Source organism: Macaca fascicularis, chromosome 17 (genome assembly GCF_037993035.2).
Source record: "Macaca fascicularis isolate 582-1 chromosome 17, T2T-MFA8v1.1".
Classification (NCBI taxonomy): domain Eukaryota; kingdom Metazoa; phylum Chordata; class Mammalia; order Primates; family Cercopithecidae; genus Macaca; species Macaca fascicularis.
The window spans coordinates 16,193,350-16,218,198 of NC_088391.1; positions in this window are offsets into that span (position 1 = coordinate 16,193,350).

The window sequence follows — 24,849 nt, forward strand, 5'->3', positions numbered from 1 at the left end:
CCCCTCCCACCAGGTGGAGCATATTCTGGGGAGAAAGGGGTTACAGTGTCTTCTGTCTTTCTAGCTACTGTTTCAGAGCCCTTGGAGGTTGGAGAGAAGAAGTTTTCTGTAAAGAGAGTTGCAGCATGAGTCTTAGTTCCCCGTCAGAGCTGGGAAGTGTTCCTCTCTTTGTTGTGAACCAAGAGAAAGGAACTACAGAGGGATCATTTGCAGAGCATGATATGTGTGCCCTGAAATTAGAAGACCCAGTGCACTAGTGACTAACTCCTCTCTGAGAAATCTGGAGGATAAATAATGGGCTGACCAGCTGATACAAATGGTGCTGAGGGAAAGGTGGCTGCCAAAGGAATGAGCCTGGACTCCAAGTTTGTCAGGGAAAAAGAAGCATGAGTGTTTCTCATGATCCACTGGAGATTGTTTTAGATCCTGTGTAACAGGGTCACTAGAGAAGGGATGGGACCTGCAGTAGCTACAGCAGAGGCTGGATGCCCAGGTGTAAGGGATGAGCTGGAGCAGCGTTATCACTGGCATCAGGGGCTGTGCAGGTGAAAAATCTCCACTCACGGGGCTGGGGCCCGATAACTCACAAAAGCACTCAGAAAGCACACATCACCTCTAAACATCAGCCGGACTTAGAAAACAGAAGGCCAGCTCAATACACAAACAGTCAAAGAAGGAACTTTCCTTCCCTTCTAATCTTCTTTTTTCTGAAAAACAAAAACAAAACCCACCGTGCAGATTCCAATGACATCAATCTAGGGGTGAACCAGAGCAAAGGCATTTTTCAAAACATCTCCAATGGTTCTAACATATATCTGGAGTTTTGTGCCAATGATTTGGACTAACCTTCAATTATCCACGTCAAAGGACAAGTCGGGAGAATTGCAGGTTCTGGGAAGAACACAGATAACTGAATTCTATAGACAACCCCAAATCTCATTTTTGTCAATGGCTTCAGACTTTTTATATTTTAACTAGGTGATAATTCCAAAACTGACTGCCTTGATTTCCTGTCTTTATTTCTGTCACTCATGATAAGATAGAGGTGCTAATTAACAGCAAAATGGCCTGAAGACAGAAAAAAGGCAAGAGAAAAATAGGGAAAGGAGTGTGGATCCAAAAATTAGTTCTTTGTCATTGTAACTGCAGGGTTAACAGGCATACGGTACTGTGTGCCAGAGCCCAGTAAGAGAATTCTACAAGTAACACTTTTATTCTCACAACCACTCTGTGAGGCAGGTTATTATCCCCATTTTACAGATGAGAAAACTGTGGCAGAAAGATGATGTTAACTTGCCCAAAGTCATAAAGCTAGCCGGCAGTGAAGCTGGAAGGGTACACAGGTTATCTGATACCAGTCCGGTTTTTTTTGTTGTTTTGTTTTTTGTTTTTTGTTTTTGAGACAAAGTCTCACTCTTGTCCCCCAGGCTGGAGTGCAGTGGTATGATCTCGACTCACTGCAACCTCTGCCTCCCAGGTTCAAACAATTCTCCCACCTTAGCATCCCAAGTAGCTGGGATTACAGGAGCCTGCCACCAGGCCTGGCTCATTTTTGTATTTTTAGTAGACACAGGGTTTCACCAAGTTGGCCAGGTTGGTCTCAAACTCCTAACCTCAGGTGATCTGCCTGCCTCGGCCTCCCAAAGTGCTGGGATTACAAGGCATGAGCCACCGCGCCCGGCCTCAGAGTCCTTTTACAACCAATACACACGTGTATGCTAATAAGCTCATGAGCAAAACGTGTGAGTATATTAAATTTTTAAAAAGTGGAAGAACTCTGTAGTTATCCTTCAGAAAGTCTAAGAAGCATATTTTTGAATGGATCCTGAATGCTTTTTTTTTTTTTTCCTGGTTATATTGCTGACTCACAATGTGTAATTGAGACAGCCAACTGTAAAGGGGTCCTCAGAGAAATTCCAACCACCTCCGCACTGGGAGGAGTATGCCCTGGAGTGAAGCCACAGAAGTTCGCGCCATTTGCAGTGGGGAGGACCCCAGCCCCTCCTCTTCCTGGATGGAACCCGGGATTCAGTCTGTGAGGCAGGAAGTCCACTAGCAGGACTCTAGCTCTGTGGAGGGTCCCTGTTTCCCTTTTTTTCTTTTTGCCCAATAAATCCCATTTTTCTCACCCTTCAAAGTGTCTGCGAGCCTAATATTTCATGGCCGTGTGATAAGGACCCCATCTTTAGCTGAACTAAGGAGAAATCCCTTCAACAGAATCAGTTTCTGAGCTAACACTTTAAAGAAGTGACTATTTGCAAATTCAAACCTAGGTTATTATTAAATTTTTTGGTACCTGAAAGGTGATACAATTTACCTTGAAACTAAATCCCAGCTTTTATTCAAGATGGAGTTGCTCTAGTTCAAATGCCTCTGAAACCAGGACTTCATCGGGTGCTCTAATTAGACTAAAGTGTTAATAGCTGATATATCACCCCACTCGGGTGAAGTGATTGATAGATTATTTCTACTATTCTAACAATATCTGCTTAAATGAACAGATCCTGTAGAATCTCTTTCCACACTCACCGCTTGTACAGTTTTCCTGAACAACACAATTGCCATCTTGCTTCCCCATTTGTATTCATTTCACCTATCAGGTAACAGAGCCTTGATTCAATCAGGGTTTTATTAAGCCCTCGTCATGTACTTAATTCTATATCTCTTTCAAAATGTCATAATCTATCGTCTCATCGTGAGCTGCTTCTAGTCAGTTTATTAGCGTCCTACGTGTTCATGATGTGCTTTGCTTTCCACCATGCTAATTAAATTACTTGTTGGATAAATCATTGCAGAATGTTCCAGATGATGGCAATCAGACAAATGTCAGGGTGCTCATTAATATTTCCTCAACACTTGCAGGAAGGAAAACATTGCTATTTTGTCTCTGGTCCTCTCTCTCTCTCTCTCTCTCTCTCTCTCTCTCTCTCTCTCTCTCTCTCTCTCTCTCTCTCTCTCTCTCTCTCTTTCTCTCTCTCTCTCTCTCTGAAGACTGGCAGACATTAGTACTGCTACCAGATACCCTGAGTTGACCCTAGGCCAGTGGATCTCAAATTTGGCTGCACATTGGAATCACCTGGAAAGCTTTAAAAAATACTACTGCCCGGATTCCAGCCCCCGGAGATTCTGATATCATTTTTCTGAGGGATTTGGGGGTGATTCTAGAGTGTAGTTTGGGTTAGGAGTCCATTGCTCAAGAGCTAGTAAACGCATAGGGAAAAGCAACAAATGAGACTATGTATATTTTCCAGAGTCACTCACAGTTTCTTTTTATTTCTTTTGAAATAGATATTACATTCGTATTTTACTTGTTTGTAGTTCCTTTGGGTAATTGTACTATGTGCTTATAAAATGTCTCAGCTTTTCACTTGGGTCATGGAGATGTCACGCAAACCAATAATTCTTTGGAATTAGCCTGTGTATGAAAGGAGCATTGATTTTTACTGGCAAATATCCGTAATGGTCCACTGGCGCTAAAGTCAGAGAAGCACATTTAGAAGTAGACAGGTTACAGTGGGAGTTGTTACAGTGGGAGTTCTTACAGTGATGTAAAGTTATATACCTGGTTTTTGTTTTTCTGGGTTTTGTTTGTTTGTTTGTTTTTGATGGAATCTCACTCTGTCACCAGGCTGGAGTGCAATGGCATGATCTCGGCCCACTGCAGCCTTTGACTCCCTGGTTCAAGGGATTCTTCTGCCTCAGCCTCCCAAGTAGCTGAGACTACAGGCATGCATCACCACGCCCAGTTTTGTATTTTTAGTAGAGAGAGGGCTTCACCATGTTGGCCAGAATGGTCTCGATCTCCTGATCTTGTGATCTGCCCTCCTCAGCCTCCCCAAGTGCTGGGATTACAGGCATGAGCCACTGCGCCCAGTCCATACCTGAATTTTTTAATAGCACATATCCATTTTCCAGTAAATAAGCAATTCCACAGATTTCGAGGGGCAAAAACACAATGCCTTTCCCTAAAATAATGACTAAAAGACATGGCACATCTTTTTTTCTGTGGTTTCCATAACCTATCTTGAGAAAGAACAAGAAACATATCCAGGGGAAATGGCAGGGTACCCAGAAGGTGTTACCATCATTGAGCAAAAAATCCTTTCACATTCAAACACTGATTACCCACCCCTTGATAGGGGGTGACCATAAGCTAAGAATATAGTCCACCTGTGCCTCCATTTTCTCATCTGCAGGATGAGGATAGTAGTAGACCCTGTCTAATGGGCTGATGTGAGGATTATCATGTAAAGTTCTCAATACAGGCCTGGACACGTGGTAAGCCCTCAATAAATATTAATTGAAATACTATTTTTTTTCAAGGCCCTAGAATTGGAAATTATCAATTTCACCCAACAATTTAGTTGTCTCTTCTAGGAGCTTAAGAAAGGTGACAAAATTGGCCCTGTGGGACACAAGGGGCAGGAGACTCAAGGACCCCAGCATCAGCCCTCATTTCCTACTGTTGTTATTTGACGGTATCAAAGGGGTATCAATCTCCACCTACCGGCCCCAGTCCACTGTGTAAAACTCATTTTCCTCATTAGTTAGAATGGTAAGCACCACAAAAGCAGAAATAATGTATGTTTTATTCACAGATATGCACCCAGTTGTCATCCCAGGTTCTGGCACCCAGAAGGTGAGTAATAAAGTGTCAATTAATCCAAAACCCGAGTGAGGTAATATATCAGCTATTAACACTTTAGTCTAATTACAGCACCCGATGAAGTCCTGGTTTCAGAGGCATTTGAACCAGAGCAACTCCATCTTGAATAAAAGCTGGGTAAAATGAAGCTGAGAACTACTAGGCTGCATTCCCAGATGGTCAAGGCATTCTGTGTGATAGGATGAGATAAGAGGTTGGCACAAAATGCAGGTCATAAAGACCTTGCTGATAAAACAGGTTGCAGTAAAGAAGCCAGCTAAAATCTGCCAAAACCAAGATGGCCATGAGAGTGATCTCTGGTCGTCCTCACCGCTATACTCCCACCAGCACCATGACAGTTTACAGATGCCACGGCAACGTCAGGAAGTTACCCTATATGGTCTAAAAAAGGGGAGGCATGACTAATCCACCCCTCGTTTAGCATACAATCAAGAAATGACCATAAAAATGGGCAACCAGCAACCCTTGGGGCTGCTGTATTGAGTAAGCGTTTTTTTATTCCCTTTTTTTTTTTTTTTCTTAATAAACTTGCTTTCACCTTACTCTATTGACTTGCCCTGAATTGTTTCTTGCACAAGATCTGAGAACCCTTTCATGGGGTCTGGATCCAGATCCCTTTCCTGTAACACTGGCACCTGGTGGTTCTCAGGTTTACACAGAGAATGAATAAATTGTGAGAGGAGATGGGGAAACTTGAAGCAAGAATTGGCATGGAGGCTATGTCCTGCCCGTTGGGAAGGCAGCTTTCGAGAGAAGCCAAAAGGCAGCTGGAGGTTATGGGAAGCAAGGTACCAGGAAGCGGCCAAACGAGTGGAGACCCAGTCACGTGGCTATACATGCACAGAAGAGGAAGGAAACCAAGGCAGGAGAGCCCAGGGAGAAGCACGGTGGAGACAAATGGGGAGGAGATCAGAATTCTCAGCTGTGGAGAAGCTGAAAGTGATGAGAGCAGAAAGCAAAAGTACAGTACACCATCAACTAACCTCAAATTTTGCTAAGAGGGTCTACTGGGCCTTTCATATGTAGAGACGAGCTTTTGACCAGTGGTTCTCAAAGCGTTATCCCCTGTCCAGCAGCATCAGCATTACCTGGAAACTTGTTTGAAAGGCTAATTCTTGGGCCCCATCCCACACCTAATGGATCAGAAATTCTGAGGATGGGACCCACCAAGATGTTTTAACAAACCCTCTGGGTGATTCTGATACAGACTACAGTTAGATCTGAGTATTACAGTAGGTTAAATGATACTCAAAAGCACAGACAAGAGGAAATTAGTCCTGCGTCCTAGTGAATGTGATGTGGTGAGAAAAGTTACTATTTAAATCTTTACAACAACCATGAAAGGTAGGCAGAGAAGATATCTACCATCAACTCTATTTTATGCGTGAAGAAACAGGCACAGTTCCATAATGGAGTTATCCAAGACCACATGTCATTGCATGGTAGAACGGTAGGGCTCATGTCTCCTGATTCAGTGCAAGACAGCATTTCCTACCAACCTCCTCTGATAAATCCAGTTCTACAAATCACAAGTGGTAGTCTCTGAGGTGTCATTCTTTTTACAGTTTTGAATGTGATCGAACCCTTCATATATACCAATTATCAATCAATTCATTATTTTTTCAAATGAAAACGTCTATTTGGTCATGACTCCATGATCAAAACAGTACTTAATATATAGAGCACAGGTTCATTAAAATTAATTTAGGACTTAATGTTTGGAGTTGAGAATCAGATGCAGAAAAATGTGAATGCATCTTTAGAACACTGTGGACAAAATCAATGAACAAAAATTTAGCAAACCAAAAGTCGTATTGAAGCTCTGAAGTGAGGTTTGAGAAAGAAGAGCAGGACAGCTTAAGATATTTAGCCAGCACATCAAGGAGATTCTTTCTCTACCAGGAGCATCCTTGGGGTTTTGTTTTCTGAGACAATCTCCGCCTCCATCAGCCTACTCCACGAAGTCTACGATATGCAAGAGATGACTGTGAACCCTGGGGAAAAAGGCATTTGAGAAAGCTAAACATGATCTTGAAAACTGGGAAGAGTGAATCAAAGTCTGGGTTAGCATAACACGAAAGCAACTTCCTAATTGTCAGCAAAACCTTCTTAATCAACACCTCTGTGGCATTTTGAGTCCGCTGGCTACATTCATTCAGACAACACAACAAACTATAAAGTGCACTTCTGTGCTCAGAATTTTTGTTGAGATTAAATGTGCAACCCCTAAATTTCTGCTGCTACTGTCTTACTGACTAGCTGATTTACTTAAGGTAGAATAGGGCATCTATTTTTACATATACCATCTTTAATATACTTTAAGGAGTTGGTTCTCAACTTTTGCTGCACATTTGAATCCTCTGGGGAGCTTTTAACAATCCAGTGCCCAGGCTGCTCCCCAGGCTAGTTAAATCAGAGTTTCTGATGATGGTTCCCAGGCATTAGTATTTTATTTTCTCCCCACCCATCTTAGGTTCATTCTCTGGCTGAGGCCTCATAAAATTAGACTAACAAAAGACAGATAAAAGAAAAGCATACAATTTTATTAGCATGTGCATCACGCAATCATGCATACACATGGGATGATGAGTAACTCAAAGGGATCATTAGAACTTGGAGTCTATATACCCAACTTAGTAGGGGAAAGGGAAGAAAAAAAAGGGCACATGTGGAAAAGCAAATAGCTTTTTGGAAAGATAAATGGCCCTTAGGAGAATAGATGGAACATATGATAGTCTTGTGATGACGTTTGAGTGTAGTGCCAAGAAGAGAAAATAAGAGTTACTCCCTGGGAAGGCACTTAGGGACATTGAGCTCTTTTGGGATGCTCTGCTTTTAGGTAGGTAAGGAATTTCAGAAACTCAGATCCCTTCAACTCAAAAGAATCCTTATGCCAAAGTGGCATATTTTGGGGTGGCAAATCCTGATTCCCTTCAAGTCCAATGCACAGCCATAGAAAAAGCCACTGCTCAAAAAAGACATTTATTTTCTTTATCTCTCACACAATTACAAAAGAGAAACAAGAAAGGAATAGAATTTAATCTAGAAAAAAAATTAACAAGAGAAAAGCATAACAACTTTGTTTAACCAAAGTTTTACATAACATGGGAGCCTCCAAAAATGAAGACGCCCCAAGCCAGGCAAATCCATATTTTAATGCTTAGGTTGGACGAAGAACGAACAGTGATATAGAAGTACAATTTGATGCAAAGAATATGATCTAATGGTAATAAACTGCGGGGGAGCCTTGCAAAGTCTGTTTGTTCAGATTCTTCTTGTCCTCCAGACAATTCCTTTATCAACAGTTTTCACATACAAAGCAGTGTAAGGTCAAAGCGACCGCTTCTGCAGTTTTCTCAGTTGCCAAGGGGCCATGTTTGGGGGTATTGTGTTCTGAGCACTGACATATTTATTCAATTAACTTCCACTAAGTGTCTATTAAATGCCAAGTTCTGGGGAATAAAACACTGAGGGCTCTACCAGTTAAAGAAGTTAAATTTAACGCAGGCATTTACCAATGTTTCCTCTTTAATTCCCATTAAAATGACAGCTAAAATCATCAACCACAAGGGCAAAGAAACTGGTGCTAAGTAGCAGTCAACAAAATGTGAAGCTAAAAAGCAAATGGAGGAGGGGGCGCTGAGATTTTAGACCAGAGACAGCTGACATCTAAGCCAGCAGAAGAGGAGACCAAGAAACAATGTGAATTGCAACACAGAACCCCAGAAAGATTCAGGATCCACAGCAGCAGTGACTGCTAAAAGGAGGAATAAACGCAAAGCTGAAAACAGAAAGCTTGGTTAAAAAGTGTTTAAGAAGCAGCCAGGAAAAGAATAGGAGTCTGCTCTCTGAGGAGGGTAAACCAGAAGTATTCCGGGCTGGGGAACACAGAGCACAGCTGACAGTGGATAGGGTTACTACAGTGCAAAGACAAATCAGGGGAAAGTCTACTGAATGGTGAGACCACTTCTCACCTCCCATTTTCCCCAGGCCTCCTATACTATTAGGAGTCAGGTCTGTGCTCCCCAAGAAGAAGAACAGAAGATATTAGGGGGGTGGGAATCAGATCAGCCCAAAGGAGAAGAATTGGGGTGTCCCAACGAAACAGGCCAGCCAGACCTGGCCTGTTATTATTTGGCTGGGCTCTAGCTGCAAAGCCCAACAAGCAGCAAGAACTGACCTTGCATAAGGAACTTCCAATCAGCAACTGGATAACTTCATTCTTAAATGTGACTAGACAGCCTAGGATCACTGGATATCTAAGGTTTAAGGTAAACCAATAGGGAGGGGAAGGGTACTCAGAAGAAATAGGGGCAATGGAAGAAGGAAATTTAAAATGAAAACCTGTCATGCATATCCTCAGGGACATACTAGATGGCATCAGTGAAATAAAAATAGAAAGGAACATTCAGACAACTAAAAATTAAAATTAAAAATAAAAGGAGAACTCTTAAAAATTAAAAAATGGATACTAGAGATGAAAAGATGACTAACAGGGATGTAAACAAAATTTTAAAACTCTCCAAGAAATATAACAAAATTAAGAAAAGAAAACTAGGAAAGAAAAAATAAAAACAACAACTAGAGCCCAGCCAAATAATAAAAATTCCAGAAGAGATGAACAGGAAGAATAAAGACAAATTCAAAGCAATTTCCCACAAGAAGAATATACATTTCCGAATTATTTAGCACCCGTAATAGATTAAGATAAACCCAAACCAAGACACAGCATTGTGAAATTTCAGAATCCTAGAAAAACAAACAAGCAAACAAACACCAACGGCTTCCAGAAAAGGAAAAGAACACAAAACATGCCAAGACTGGGATCATACCCGTATCAGACTTCTCAACAGCAACACTGGGAGCTGGAAGACGGTGGTGCATGCCTCCAAAAATTAAGGGGAAAATATTTACATCCAGAATTCTATGCCCTACAAAATTTTAATCAAATGATGGTTTCAGGCCGGGCGCAGAGTCTCACGCTTGTAATCCCAGCACTTTGGGAAGCCGAGACGGACGGATCACGAGGTCAGGAGATTGAGACCATCCTGGCTAACATGGTGAAACCCCTTCTCTACCAAAAATACAAAAAAAATTAGCTGGGCGTGGTGGCGGGCGCCTGTAGTCCCAGCTACCTGGGAGGCTGAGGCAGGAGAATGGCGTGAACCCAGGAGGAGGAGCTTGCAGTGAGCCGAGATCGGGCCACTGCACTTCAGCCTGGGCAACAGAGCAAGACTCCGTCTCAAAAATAAATAAATACATACATACATACATACATAAATACATGAATAAATAAAATAAATGATGGTTTCAAATTTTCTTCTTTTTTTTTTTTTGTTGTTGTTGTTTTTTGAGACAGGGTCTCACTCTGTCACCCAGGCTGGAGTGCAGTGGCATGATCATGGCTCACTACAACCTCGAACTCCTAGGCTCAAGCCATCCTCCCACCTCAACCTCCTAAGCAGCTGGGACTACAGGTGGACACCACCACATCCAGTTAATGTTTGTATTTTTTATAGAGATGGGATTTCACCATGTTGCCCAGGCTGGTCTTGAACTCCTGGGCTCAAGCAATCCACCTGCCTTGGTCTCCCAAAGTGCTGGGATTACAGGTGTGAGCCACTGTGCCTGGCCTCTTTCACATCTTTTATTATCACATGTTCTTTTTCAGGAAACAATTGAAGAACACGGTCCTTCAAAATGATGAAATAGACCAAAAAACAGAAGGAGTCATGGAAAAGAACAGAGTCTCCAGAAAACAGCATCTAACAGGCACAGATAATCTCCAGGATGGTTGTAAGGGGAGGGTCCTAGTAGGAAACCTGACAGATTGGTGTAGAATGATAGAAGGCATGTCTTTAGGAACACAAAACCTCCCCCCAAAAAAATGACTTAACTATTTGAGGAGGATGAAGGCAGTAGAAGTAGGGAGAGGGGAGCTCAAAGAACTAAAGCCACATCTCCAAGAGAGAAAATCTAAAATCTAAAATCTAAAAGTCAAGAAATAGAAGTATAGACATATTATATAGAGATTTGAAAGTAACTACAAAAGAGAAACAGTGAGAGGTTGAAGGCGGTTGCCTGCTGGGATGAAAGGAGATGGAAAGGGTGATGGAGGGAAGACAGTAATTAACAGGGAATAGAGGATGGGGGCCTGGGAAATTTTTTTCATAATAAGCATTAAAGAAATATTTAACTTTGAAAAGTATGTACATGTAAAACTTTAATAAAACATGACATTACATTTTTTTAATGATACAGTGAATGCCCTCAAATGAAATCCAGTTAACTTGGAGAGAAACATATTGATACAGTGTAATAAGTGATATGAGAGAGGCATGTACATGGACTTATGGATGGAAGCCCAGTGCAAAAGTCTAAACATGAGTCAGGAGTCCCAGAGATGAGTTCCTACAGGAAATGATACTGAGTATTGAAGGATGAGTAGGAGTTTGCTAGATTCAAAGGTGGGACAGACAATCTCCAGCAAAGATATGTCAAGTGTGAAATCACAAAGAAAGAGAACCAGCAAGGCATGTTTGTGCAGCTTACAAAGGTACACACATGTGGAGAAATAGCAGGAGATGAGGCTATAGAGAGGTCAGATCATTAAGGTCATGTGGGTGCGGCTAAGGAGTTTGCCTCGTATTCAATGATGGATTGGTTCTAAGCAGAGAATGATGTGAGTAGAATAATAGCAATACAATGATGAATTGAAGTGGGACCTGGAGAGAGAAAGAGAGAGAGTAAGGAAACCAATCAGGAAACTATCGCAGTTGCCCTCCAAGAAGTAGGACTAATGTGTGGGAGTTGTAAGGCAGATAATGAATTGCAGTTATTAAAGGACAAGGGAGAGGGCTGAAAATAGAGAATAGACAGTGACAGCTCCTGGGCAGCTTCTGATAAGGGTGACTGAGGGAAGTGGTGCCATTCAAGACAAGGAATCTAGGAGGAGAAACAGATTTGGAGGGAATACAATCCAAACACATTGACTTTGAGTTGCCTATAGGATGTTCAAGTAGAGATGCTCAATAGGCAGTTTGACCCCTGTGTTTGTGGTTCAGTGGAGGGATGTGCTAAATTCACCATCACACAGGTGGCAGCTGGAAGTGTCCACATGAGAGAAGTCACTCAGAGGAAGAGGACAGAGAAAGAAAAAAAGGAGACCAATGATGGATTCATGGCCAATTGCTATGGTTTGAATGTTTTCATCCCCTCCGAAATAATTCATGTTGAATCTTAATTCCCAATGCAACAGTATTAAGAGGTGGAGCCTTTAAGAGGTAATTATGCCAGGAGGGGTCCTCCCTCATGAATGGAATTAAGACCCTTATAAAGAGGCTCCATGCTGCCTTCAGCCAGCTTGCCTTCTGCCCTGTGAAGACACACCATGCGTACTCTCAGTGAGGTGCGGCTTGTCTTGGATGGTGCTGTCTTGGAACACAGCAGCCCTCACCAGACAACTGAACCTGCTGGCATCTTGATCTTGGACTTCTCAGCTTTCAAAACTGTGAGAAAATACATTTCTGTTCTTTATAAGTTACCCAGTCCGTGGTGTTTTGTTACAACAGCACAAAACGGACTAAGACAGGAACACTTCTAGTGAGTAGGTAAAGAAAAAGGAGTCACAGAAAGAAAATGCATAACTCATATTTATTCAAATCCATGAATCCCTCAAGAGATTGGGATTTCGTTGCCCTAAATACCTTTCTTTTATTCTTCAGAATCCATAGTTTCCCCGAGCTCAAGTCATTTGGGAAAGGAAAATGAGAACAGCCTCTTTTCCCTTTGGGCTGTAAAATATACAGAATGAAGAAAAAGTTAAAAAAAATGACTCCTGGGTATATGGCAACTGAATAGATTATGAGCACAGGAAGTCCAAGAAGACTTGGATGATGAGCACAGAAAGTTCAAGAAGAAGAGTGATTTGGTAAGAAGATTAAGTTCCATTTTTGGCAGACACTGGCAGTGGTTAAGGTCAGGACTACAAAGAAAGCTTATTGTCTTCATCATACCATACAATGAACATGACCTGTGCATATCACAGCACATATTCTCCTATGGAATTATGCAGTACAGCACAGCAATCTTTGATTTTAGCATTTAAAAAGAAATCAACTTGAAGCTATCTTTTCTTACTTTAATGGCAAGTGCCCCATATGTGACAAGTGAAGTCAGTCTTCCCATTTTGAGAAAACTTTCAATTCCCTGCTGACAGATAGGTAGTGAGACAGTTAATCATACCAACACATACAAGTGGTCTAATTGGGCTTGTTGCCTTTTAAAACAATTCTAAAGGTTTTTACTGAAAATAGCAGGTTGAATAGCTGACCTAAGTCAAGTGGGCACCACTTGGCCTTTGATTCACCCATTGGACACTTCTCTCTGGAGAGTATAATTAGACTGGTAGATGTTTTAGAAAATCCCACTCCTACATCTCTTTCCCCACTCCAGACATCTCTTTTCCTTCCTTTGTAGCAGTGGTTTCATGAAGGTGCATGCGAGAAAAGAAAATAAGAGAAGAACTGAAGGGGGTGAAAAAAGATCATAAAACTATCCAATATTCCTTGGCATTTATCAGAAAAATCAGAAACAATCAACAAACATAAACTAAATATGAAGGCCTGTGTATCAGTAAGGAAAGACATCCAACATCCTCTGCCCTAGTGTTAGATGGTACATTACTTTTCCAGTGAGACATTGTACCGACAGCCTCAAGAAAAAGAATGAGGAACTCTGTGTTTTAGACTAAATTTAGCCAGTATATAATGTAACCTTGGACAAATCGTTTTTCCTCGCTCAGAAACCAGAGTTCTAAAATAAAGATTATAATAAAATTGACCCTGTTCATAGCAAGGTTGTTAGGATTAACTTAGAAATAATTATAAAATTACTGGGCAAATATTGTATTAGATCAGAATACATAACTCCAGGCAACATATCTTTGCAGTGGAAATAAAGTTTGATATCTCTAGGACTGTTCTTCATTGTCATAAAGAGAATGGAATACAAATAAGATAGCAAATATGAAAGATATCCTTAATAAGTTCATTTGTATTAATGGATTACATTGTTCAAATCACCACACAAATCAACAAAATTTCAGTTGAATGTACCAGGTCACATGCCAAATTCAGACAGAATTTTTAAAAAAATATTTTATGATTTTCATCAAATAAATTAATGTCTGTATTAGAAATTCAGCTATAGAACACTGTATCAGACAGAATACCAACAGAAAACAGAATCCAACTCAAGTGATTCAAGGAATGTAAAATGTGGACAGAGATAAGGAACTGATAAAAGATGTTAAAGTCCCTAGGAACTAACTACCAAAAAAAGGAGTTACCACCCTTGGCCTGAAGGGGAGGTAACACATTTTGGAAACTCCTTGAGAATGGAAGCCATGGAATAGAGCCTGCAGGAGGGAGTGTAGTTGAGGGATATGAATTTTGTCACATAACTCAGCTCAAAGCAGAGAAGACAAAGCCCCAAACCACAAAGCTCTCCCACCTTGTGTTAGGCCGTTCTCGCATTGCAATAAATAAATACCTGAGACTGAGTATTTATAAAGAAAAGAGGTTTAATCAGTTCATGGTTCCACAGGCTATACAGGAAGCATGATGCTGGCATCTGCTCAGCTTCTGGGAAGATCTCAGGAAACTTACAATTATGGCAGAAGGTAAAAGGGGAGTACACACAACACATGGCCAGAGTAGGAGCGAGAGAGAAGAGGGAGGTGCCACACACTTTTAAACAAGTGGATCTCATGAGAACTCACTATTGCAGTGACAGCACCAAGCGGGGGTGGTGTTAAACCATAAAAAACCACTCCCATAATCCAGTAACTTCCCACCTCCAACACTGGGAATTACAATTTGACATGAGATTTGGTGGAGACACAGATCCAAACCATATCATTCTGCCCCTGGCCCTCCAAATACCATGTTCCTCACATTGCAAAATACAATCATGCCTTCCCAACAGTCCAACAAAGTCTTAACTTATTTGAGCATTAACTCAAAAGTTCAAAGTCTTATCTGAAACAAGGCAAGTCCCTTCTGCCTACAAGCCTGTAAAATCAAAAACAAATTAGCTACTCCCAAGATATAATGGAGGTATAGGCATTGAGTAAATAGTGCCATTCCAAAAGGGAGAAATTGGCCAAAACAAAGGGGCTACAGGCCCCATGCAAGTCTATAACCTAGCAGGACAGTTATTAAAACTTAAAGCTTCAGAAATAACCTCCTTTAACTCCGTGTCTCACATCCAGGGCACACTGGTGCAAGGGGTGAGCTCCCAAAGCCTTGCACAGTTCCGCCTTGTGACTTTGCAGAGTTTAGCCTCCATGACTGCCATCATGAGCTGGTGTTGAGTGCTTGTGGCTTTTCAAAGCACAGGGTGCAAGCTGTCAGTGGATCTACAATTCTGGGGTCTGCAGTATGGTGGCCCTCTTCTCACAGTTCTACTAGGCAATGCCCCAGTGGGGCCTCTGTGTGGGGGCTCCAAACCCAGTTTTCCTTTCTGCACTGCCCTCATAAAAGTTTCCATGAGGACTCCACCCCCACAGCCGCTTCTGCCTGGACATCCAGGCTTTTCCATATATCTTCTGAAATCTAGGCAGAGGCTCTCAATCCTCAATTCTTACACTCTGTGCACCTGCAGGCTTAACACCACATGGAAGACACCAAGGCTTATGGCTTACACCCTCTGAAGCAGTGGCTCAAGCTGTACCTGAGCCCCTTTGAGCCATGGCTGGAGCTGGAGCAGCTGGGACGCAGGGAACAATGTCCTGAGGCTGCACAGGGCAGTGAGGCCCTGGGCCTGACATACAAAATCATTCTGTCCTCCTAGGCCTTCAAGCTTGTAATGGGAGGTGTTACTATGAAGGTCTCTGAAATGCCTTCAGTCTATATGAGCAGAGACTGTTAGAAGCAGCAAGGCTACATTTTGAATGCTTTGCTACTTAGACATTTCTTCCACCAGATACCCTGAATCATCATTTTCAAGTTCAAAGTTCAACAGATCCCTAGAGGAGGGGCACAATGCAGCCAAGTTCTTTGCTAAGGCATAACCAAAGTGACCTTTGCTCCACTTCCCAATAAGTTCCTCATTTTCATCTGAGACTTTCTCAGCCTGGACTGTACTGTCCATATCACTATCATCATTTTAGTCATAGACATTCAACCAGTCTCTAGGAAGTTCCAAACTTTCCCTCATCTTCCTGTCCTTCTGAGTCCCCCACACTCCTCCAACCTCTTCCTATTGCCCAGTTCCAAAGCTACTTCCACATTTTCATGTATATTTATAGCAACACCCCACTCCTTGGTACCAATTTTCTGCATTAGTCCATTTTTGCATTGCTAGAAATACCTAAGGCTGTGTAATTCATAAAGAAAAGAGGTTTAGGTTGGGCACAGTGGCTCACACCTGTAATCCAAGCACTTTGGGATGCCAAGGCAGGCGGATCACTCAGGTCAGGAGTTTGACCAGCCTGGCCAACATAGGGAAACCCCGTCTCTACTAAAAATACAAAAATTAACCGGGCATGGTGGCAGGAGCCTGTAATCTCAGCTACTCAGGAGACTGAGGCAGGAGGATTGCTTGAACCCGGGAGGTGGAGGTTGCAGTGAGCCGTGATCGCGCCACTGCACTCAAACCTGGGCAACAGAGCAAGACTCCGTTTCAAAAAAAATAAAGAAAGAAAAAAAGTAAAGAGAAGATGTTTAATTGGCTTGTGGTTTCACAGTCTGTACAGGAAGCATGATACCGGCATCTGCTCAGCCTCTGGAGAGGCATCAGGAAAGTTACAGTCATGGTGGAAGGGGCAGGGGGAGCACACACATCACATGGCCAAAGCAGGAGCTAGAAAGAGGGAGGGAGGTGCCACAGAGTTTTCAACAACCGGATCTCACAAGAACTCACTATTGATGACAACACCAAGGAGGATGGTGGTAAGCCATGAGAGACCACCTCCATGATCCAATCACCTCCCACCTAAGCCCCACCTCTAACACTCTGAATTGCAATTTGACATGAGATTTGGTGGAGACACAGATCCAAACCATGTCGCATCATTTATCTTTTCTTTTCTTTTCTTTTTCTTTTTTCTTTTTTTTTTTTGAGACCGAGTCTCACTCTGTCGCTCAGGCTGGAGTGCAGAGGCGCGATCTCGGCTCACTGCAACCTCCGCCTCCCAAGTTCAGGTGATTCTCTTGCCTCAGTCTCCTGAGTAGCTGGGATTACAGGAGCGTGCCACCACGCCCGGCTAATTTTTTGTATTTTTAGTTTCACCGTGTTAGCCAGAATGGTCTCAATCTCCTGACTTTGTGATCCACCTGCCTCGGCCTCCCAAAGTGCTGAGATTACAGGCGTGAGCCACCGTGCCTGGCCAGACATCATTTATCTTATTCACATTTTATTCAATATTTCTATTTGATTATAAAACCTCTGCTTATTCAGATCTCTAAATCCTAGTGCCACTGCCTTTGCATGGCAATCAGTAGATTACAGTTTTACACAGCTGGTGCAGAGTTCAGTATGTTCACAAACTAAATACAAATCAAGATAATAGCATAATTGGGCTAATTTTGAGAAGCAAATATATTAGTATTAAACATCAGTACTAAGCCCTAGCCATTGCATTAAGGAATACAAAATAACTATTTGTTAAGAAGGCAAAGTCTTGGGTTCAGATATTATCTATTACACTCCTTAACCTCCAATTTTCTGCTGGTGCTTCCCATTCGTTTAGTTTAACCCAAACAGAAGCCAGGGGGTCATGAGATGTAGCTCATAGGGCCAGCCTTCTAAAACACAGAGAAGAATTCAGGAGGGCACAGATCAGATCTGAGGGGTGGAAAACGGAGAGTAACCAGCATAAATATAATCCCCAGAATTTCGAATACACCCTACCAACCCAACTTAAAAAATATATTGTATGTGCTCCTTTTAACTTTTTCAGGAATCACTGAAGTATCTTACTCTACATTATTCTTATGGTGATCCCAATGGCCAAGAAATTCTGTATGAACTTGGGGTTTGATAATGTATGCATTTGACTGCAAGTAACAGAAACCCAATTCCAGTTTAACTTAGTAGCATTCACCCATGAGAATCTTGGAGATAGTGGGTTGCTGGCATTGTCAGCAGCTCAAAGACTAGAGTTTGTTATGCTCTGGGTTTTTACCTGATACACTTCACCTCAGGTCACAAGACAGCTGCTGCAGCTCTAGAAGAACGTGCCTTTAGGGAAACAGGAAGCTAGAAAAGGGATAAACAGTGCCAGCTGCATTTGTCTCTTTTTATCAGGGAAGCCTCAAAACCTGGGACAAATTCCATCTTTATTTCATTGGCTACAACTGCAACACACTCCTAACTGCAAAAGAGGCTTTGTAAGCAAGTATCTAGGGCAATGTTCCTGCCCCTGATAAAAATCTGGCTTCTGACAGCAAGGAGGAAGTGGGGAGATACTTAACAGGCAGCTGAAAGTGTCTGCCACAGTTAACTATCATTTAAATATTTTATGGTTTGTTGCATCAGATAGTCAAAGGAAGCCTTTTATTACTCATTAAATATTAGATAAGAAAAAGCAATGTTCAGTCACTCTTTTGCTTCTGTAATGGATGAGGCAAAGGGACAGCGAGTCTGTGGTCTAAAAGTTCTTGCCCTGTCAACTACCATCAACCCATTTCTTTTCTTTTCTTTTTTTTTTTTTTTTTTTTGAGACGGAGTTTTGCTCTTGTTGCCCAGGCTGGAGTGTAATGGCATGATCTTGGCTCACTGCAACCTCTGCCTCCCAGATTCAAGTGATTCTTCTGCCTCAGCCTTGCAAGCAGCTGGTATTACAAGCATGTTCCACCACGCCCAGCTAATTTTTGTATTTTTACAAAATAGTATTTTTAAAAGTAGAGATGGGGTTTCTCCATGTTGGTTAGGCTGGTCTCGAACTCCCGACCTCAGGTGATCTGCCTGGCTCAGCCTCCCAAAATGCTGGGATTACAGATGTGAGCCACCGTGCCCAGCCAACCCATTTCTTATAGCAGCAAGGAGAACTGATTCAAACAAAAGCAGTTAATATTTCAACCCAAACTAGGTTCTGTCTTTTTTGGAATAACTGTTTTATGTTCCTCAATCCTATTCATTACGAAGGCTTATATTTAGGATTAACATCTAATACTAATGCATTTGCTTCTCAAAATTGGCCCAATTATGCTGTTAACTTGAATTTGTATTTAGTTCGTGAACATACCGAATTCTGCGCCAACTGTGTAAGACTGTGATCTACTGATTGCCATGCAAAGGCAGCAACACTAGGATTGGGAAATCTGAATCATCAGAGGTTTTATTATAATTAGAAATATTGAATAAGATGTCCCTAAATGAACTATTTTGATCAGTTACAAAAGATAACAAGCCACAGACCAAGAGATATTACACTCCAATTATTGTCTTATATTCAGTGACCCTACTGCTTGTGTTAATGAGTAGCTGCCAAGCAATAGTCATTGAACAGGGACAGGAAGCATAGAAACCACTTGGCTATGGCAGTAATTTATCCCACTTGTGCATACCCAGCATGGTGTGTGACCTTGAGTTGCTGTTATTTCGGTGGATTTTGTTGGTGTTTTTTTTTTTCTTTTTTAACCTTTTTTAAAATTTTGCATTACATTTCATCTATTATTCATGTGAATCTTGGAGTAAAGCTAACTTCCTGCCACATCACCTTTTTCTGTCACACTCCCTTTTTGGCCACCTCTGCCCCAGAGCACTCTTGATGGAAGCATTTGTTATACAACCAGCCTACAACATAAACCTTACCCTGTGGGCTCAAGTTGGCACTGGGTCACAAAGGGGAAGGAAAATCATACCTTGAAGTGCAGAATTTAACATCTGAACAATTCAGGTATGTCTAAAACATTCAGACAATTTTTCAAAGGCATCTGACGTAAAACACTGAGTAATATTCAATTGTGTAAGACTATTTCATGTTTTAGTTAATCAGCATTGTAGAAATATGACAGAAAAAGATTTCATCATCATAGTGGACCATGGTAGACTACAGGCAATAGCTCTTGTGATACTTTAAAAAATTAAGTTTGAATTGGGATTGGATGACCATGAAGGTCCGTCCTCAACACACTATGGACCAAAATGCCTCTGGCAGCTCTTGTGATCCTTCCTTAAAAGACAGCTAGTAGGACATGCCACTGTTTGCCCTTTTTAAACTTTTCATCCTTTCCTCCATCCTGCTATGGAGAACATGTCAGGAGTTCTTGGCACCATCTTGGATGGTGAGGATGAAAGTCACACCTTGGAAATGATGGAGAGGTTAACTGGAAGGAGCCTGAGTCGCTGAGCTGGACTGGGCTTCTACTCAGGAACCACTATGTGAAAGAGAAGCACACTTCTATCGTGTTGAGCCACTCCTGCTGTGGATATTTTCTATTCACACCCAACCCAGTGCTAACAGATACAGCTCAAGTAATAACAATAATGACAGCTAAAATGTATTGACCTCCTACTTTGTCAGATATTATGCTGAGCACTGTATTTGCAGTATTATCTTTAATCCTCATAACGAGCCCAGGAGGCACATACTATTATTATCCTTAGTTAGTTTACAGAGGAGAAAACTTGAAGTTTAGGAAGTGAACTAACTTACCAAAGGGGTGCAGCCAGTAAGTGGTTGAAATGGATTCAACCCCAGCATATGACTCCAGAACCTGTGCTCTAAACATTAGTGGAAACATGGTGGAAAATATCTTAGTAACTTTGACTCATGGTTCCTCTGTACAATCCATTCATCTCAATTCAAGCAATATTTTTGTTTCATTTTTTGGACCTTCCTGCCTTCTAAACACTGTACCTGCTAAGCAAATACTCACTTTAATAAGTTACAACACCCTGCGTTATCCAAAATTAAGGAAGAGAGGGATGACATTTATTTTGATGAAGTATGTATGTAATTGGCTATGCTTTGCACCAAAAGGCATAATTTCATTTTCCTTACTGATGCACCATGGGAAAAATGAAGTAAAAGAGACAACATCTTGAAGAATGATTTAGTCAGGAGGGATGCAGCCAGAGGATAATCTGCAGCCAGTATTGTTCCAGTGCAATCCTCCACACTGTAATATTTAAAGTGCTTTTTAGGTCAGTAGCTAGAGAAAGAAAGAAATAAGCTAAGAAATGCAGAATGAAGACAGCCTCGCCAAAATGAACCAGAACAGGGTTTGGTAGACTAAACCAGAATACTGTTGTTTCTCCATTAGGACAATGAATTCATTATCGTTTCCAGCCTGGTATAAATTTCTTTCAGCCTCTTCCTGAATTTTTGACAAAAGTATGAAAATGTCTTTGATTTCCAACAATGATATGTTTTTCCTTTATCAATTCTTTTCAGTAAATATTTGTTGGAACCCTATTAAGTGTCAAGCATTGAGTTAGGCTCAGAGATAAAGAAGACATTGTCCCTGTCCTTGACTAGTTGGAAGAGACAAAGAAGAGTGCATGTGAGTTAGGGGCAGAGAGAAGGAAGATGTGCAGGAGATGAGGTGGGACCTGCAGAGGCTAGAACACAAAGGGCCTATTCTCACTGGCCAAGAGGCTTACGCATCATCCAATGGCATGGAGAGCAACTGAAGGAAGTTGGGCAGAAGAGTAATGTCAGTTTTGTTTTAAAACTCTAGTTCCAGATAGCAGCATGAAAGATGAATTAAATGATTTCAGAATGGAGGCAAGCATTTTAGTTAGGGAGCTAAATTACACTAATCTAGAAGAACAATGATGAGGGCCCACATCAAGGCAGTGGATCAGGATAAAAAAGAGACTGAATGCAGAAATATCTCCTAGAGAAAATCAACAGGTTTAGTGTTGAAGAGCTTGAGGAAGAGATTGGAGAGGAAGAGGAAAGAATCAATGAAGATTCTCAGATGTATGGCTTGCTGAGTTGATCTTAGTATTTTAGAGGTAGCTGGTATTAAAGAAAAAAAAGAGCACCTACAGGCTTTGACTGTGGAGAATATATTGTTTCCCTTGATTCTACCTCTTAGCAGCAGTGAACAAGTCATGTTGATTTCTTCAGATTCCTTATCTGTAAAATAATGATTATTTTTTCTTAGGATTTTAAAATGAGAATTCATAAGGCTATATAAGAAAAGAGCTTACTATTGCCCCTGTAACAAAACTGGAGTTACGTCCGTCAAGGTTCAGTCAGAAAACAAACCACACACAAGGCATATAAAGCAAAAAGGTGTTAAGTTCAGGGAACTAGATGCCTCCAAAATAATTGGAAGGACTAGAGAATAAATGTCAGGGTTGTTAAGCTTTTAATCACACCACTGCAAGTATAATGCAGAGATCAGGAAACTGGTGTTGCTGCCACGCAGATGCAGAGACTTCAGAAAACTACTGCCAATGTCACAGACATTCTGCAGCCCCGGAACTGTTGATCAGCAGTGAAACATGAAGCCCAGTCACCACAAAACTTACGTCTGCCAAGGGCCGTGTGTTCACCACCACTTCTGCTATCAGGAGAATGTCTCTGCTTCCCTTCCACCTCTCAAACACAAGCAAGTGTATTTCTTTGATACAACACAATTGCATCCAGAACTCTACTACATGTAACTAATTCCCAGGTTTCTGGCCCCTGCAATATTGGGCAGAGCATAGAATAAGGTGGAAATGGAAGATGACCAACAAATAACACCCAGCTCAGGCCTTAAGAAATACAATTTTAGTTATAGTGCTCATCTGAACAGGAAGAAAGTAGGTTTGGGAGTGGAGATGGTGAATTCAGCTTGGGCCATTTTGACTTTCAAGTGCCTGTGGGACATCCAGACAGTTGTATATGGAAAAATAATTTAGGAGGTAGGTATATGAAGATTTAGGAGTTATCATCTCAGTAGTAGCTGAAATCATGCAATATAAATGGCCCCCCACCCTCCCACCTCCCCTGGGAGAATTATAGATTGAGGAGACACTAATACCAAGCATAGGACCCCAACATAAAAGGGATGAGAAAGGGATAGAGGAGCTCACAAAGAAGTCAGAGAGAATTTTAAGGAGGGTGTGTTCTGCAGAATGCCAACCAGAAGTCAAAGAACTAAAAACTTTCCACAGGGTTTGTCAACTAGGATGTCATTGTTCACTTGGGTAGGTTCCATTTCAATAATAGTGGTAAAGTCAGATCTCAATGTCAGAAGGAGAGGAAGTCTTGGTTGTGAAGGAAAGAGATGGAACAGGGAGATAAAGTGTGATTTTTATATAAAAAAATCTTCTACATCATGAGAAGAACTACTAAAATGATACTAATGTTCTTTTGCCTTACAACTATCTTTAGTAGTTATATTTCTGTGTGATGTGTTCTAAAAATACTTCCTTAAGTCTGGGATGATGATCACCTAACATTGTAATGGTTATTCTGGGTAGTGTGATTTTTAAGTCATTGTTTTTCTTTCTTCTTTTCACATTTTCATAGCTTGAAGCAAGCATAATCGTTTAAACCAAAAGCAATCGTCGTTATCCCTAAACTGAAAATAAATTTTCTCCATACCAGGCGTGGGTTGGGACTTTAGGTCATTTTATACAAATGGTGTGCTGTTGACAATGTTTAGGACAAGTAAGCCCAGTTTCTAATGGAGGTACCAAGCCTTTTCCTGGACTTAGGGTTTTTAAAGGTAATTATGATATTGGAATGTCTAAAGAAAGATATACATAATGAATAGAATGAAGGAGATTGGAAATTAACTCTTTAACTTCATTTCACATGGCTGGAAACTTATGTAGAGTATTAGCTTCACAATTTAAGATTCAGAATTTCGAGATAGAAGGAAATAAAAAGACCAAAGTCCAGTGCCTAAAATTACAGATGGAAACTGAGGCCTAGAAAGGACCTGGCCAAGGCCACAGAGTAGGAGGAATGAAAAGTAGAAGTCTGAATCCTGAACCCCTAAGAGAGTTTCTGCCACCCTTAGACCTCATGGCTCACAAGTGAGGCAGAGAACTTGGAGAGCATCAGAAAAGGCTGAGGGCTGGACAACAGGGTGTGGAGTGAAAGGTCAGAAGTTTTGGGATTGTTTGACTTGGAAAAGAGAAGACTGAAGGGATCTTAATAATTTCCCAAGACAAATGGGAGACTCTCTCTCCTAATAAAATGAATAATAAAAGTTTCTCTACCCTCTTGCCCAGGTTGTTCTTTCTGGGCAAAATGTCGCTTTCCTTTTCCCTCCACCTACCCAAATGTAATCCCCCTTCAATGTCATTAGACACATCCCAGATCTTCCTAAATCTCCTCAGATGAGTCCCCGCTGAACATGGAGCTTCATCTTCTCAGGTCTCTCCGTTTAGCACTTATGGCTGGAACCACAGAGATGAACACACACATTGTCACAATGCCTCATTGTTTCACTATGGTGCGTCTTTCTTCCTCAGAGAGATCTACCCCAACCCTTCATTTGTAACCCCCCTGACTTCTGTTATGGCCTAGCATAGGATTGATACAAATAGCAGGCAATAAATAATTGCAGAATTTAATTAAACCATGGCATAAAAATGTATGTTAAATACTAAACAAATTTTTCTAATGGTGAATATTATAATCATTAAGTAGGATGCAAAATCTCCTCTAAATTTATTTTAAAATGGATGTATTACCTATCTAGAAAATTTAAGGTATGATATTGTCTGAACAACCAAGGAAACAAAGATGAACAATAATTTATTTTTGAGTTTGAGCCTCTTGATTCTGTCATAATCTACATTTAATGCATGTATGTATATCTCAAATGCACTACATTAAGAGGTGACTGTGGAGGTTTCAGCTACATCTAATGTTGATTCAAGCCATTGCAGAGTCAAAGTGGCTAGTTGATGAGATATTTGTAATGATCTTTCACTGCATCTGAATAAAATAAAGAACTGAATGGTTGCTTCAATCATCACATGACTGAAATCTCATACTTCTATCCTTATAATGAGAAACACATGCTAAAAGCCATTGCATTACTTCAACGTCAAAAAATCTGATGGATTATAGATGCATTCATTCTTTATGAATGGTTAATTTATCACCTCTAGTATTTACAAAATGTAATTTTTTCACAAATTTTTCTGTATACCTTTTTCTAATTTTCTTATTTCTGCTCATGAATTTTCTAATTTACTGAAATAAGTGATACACT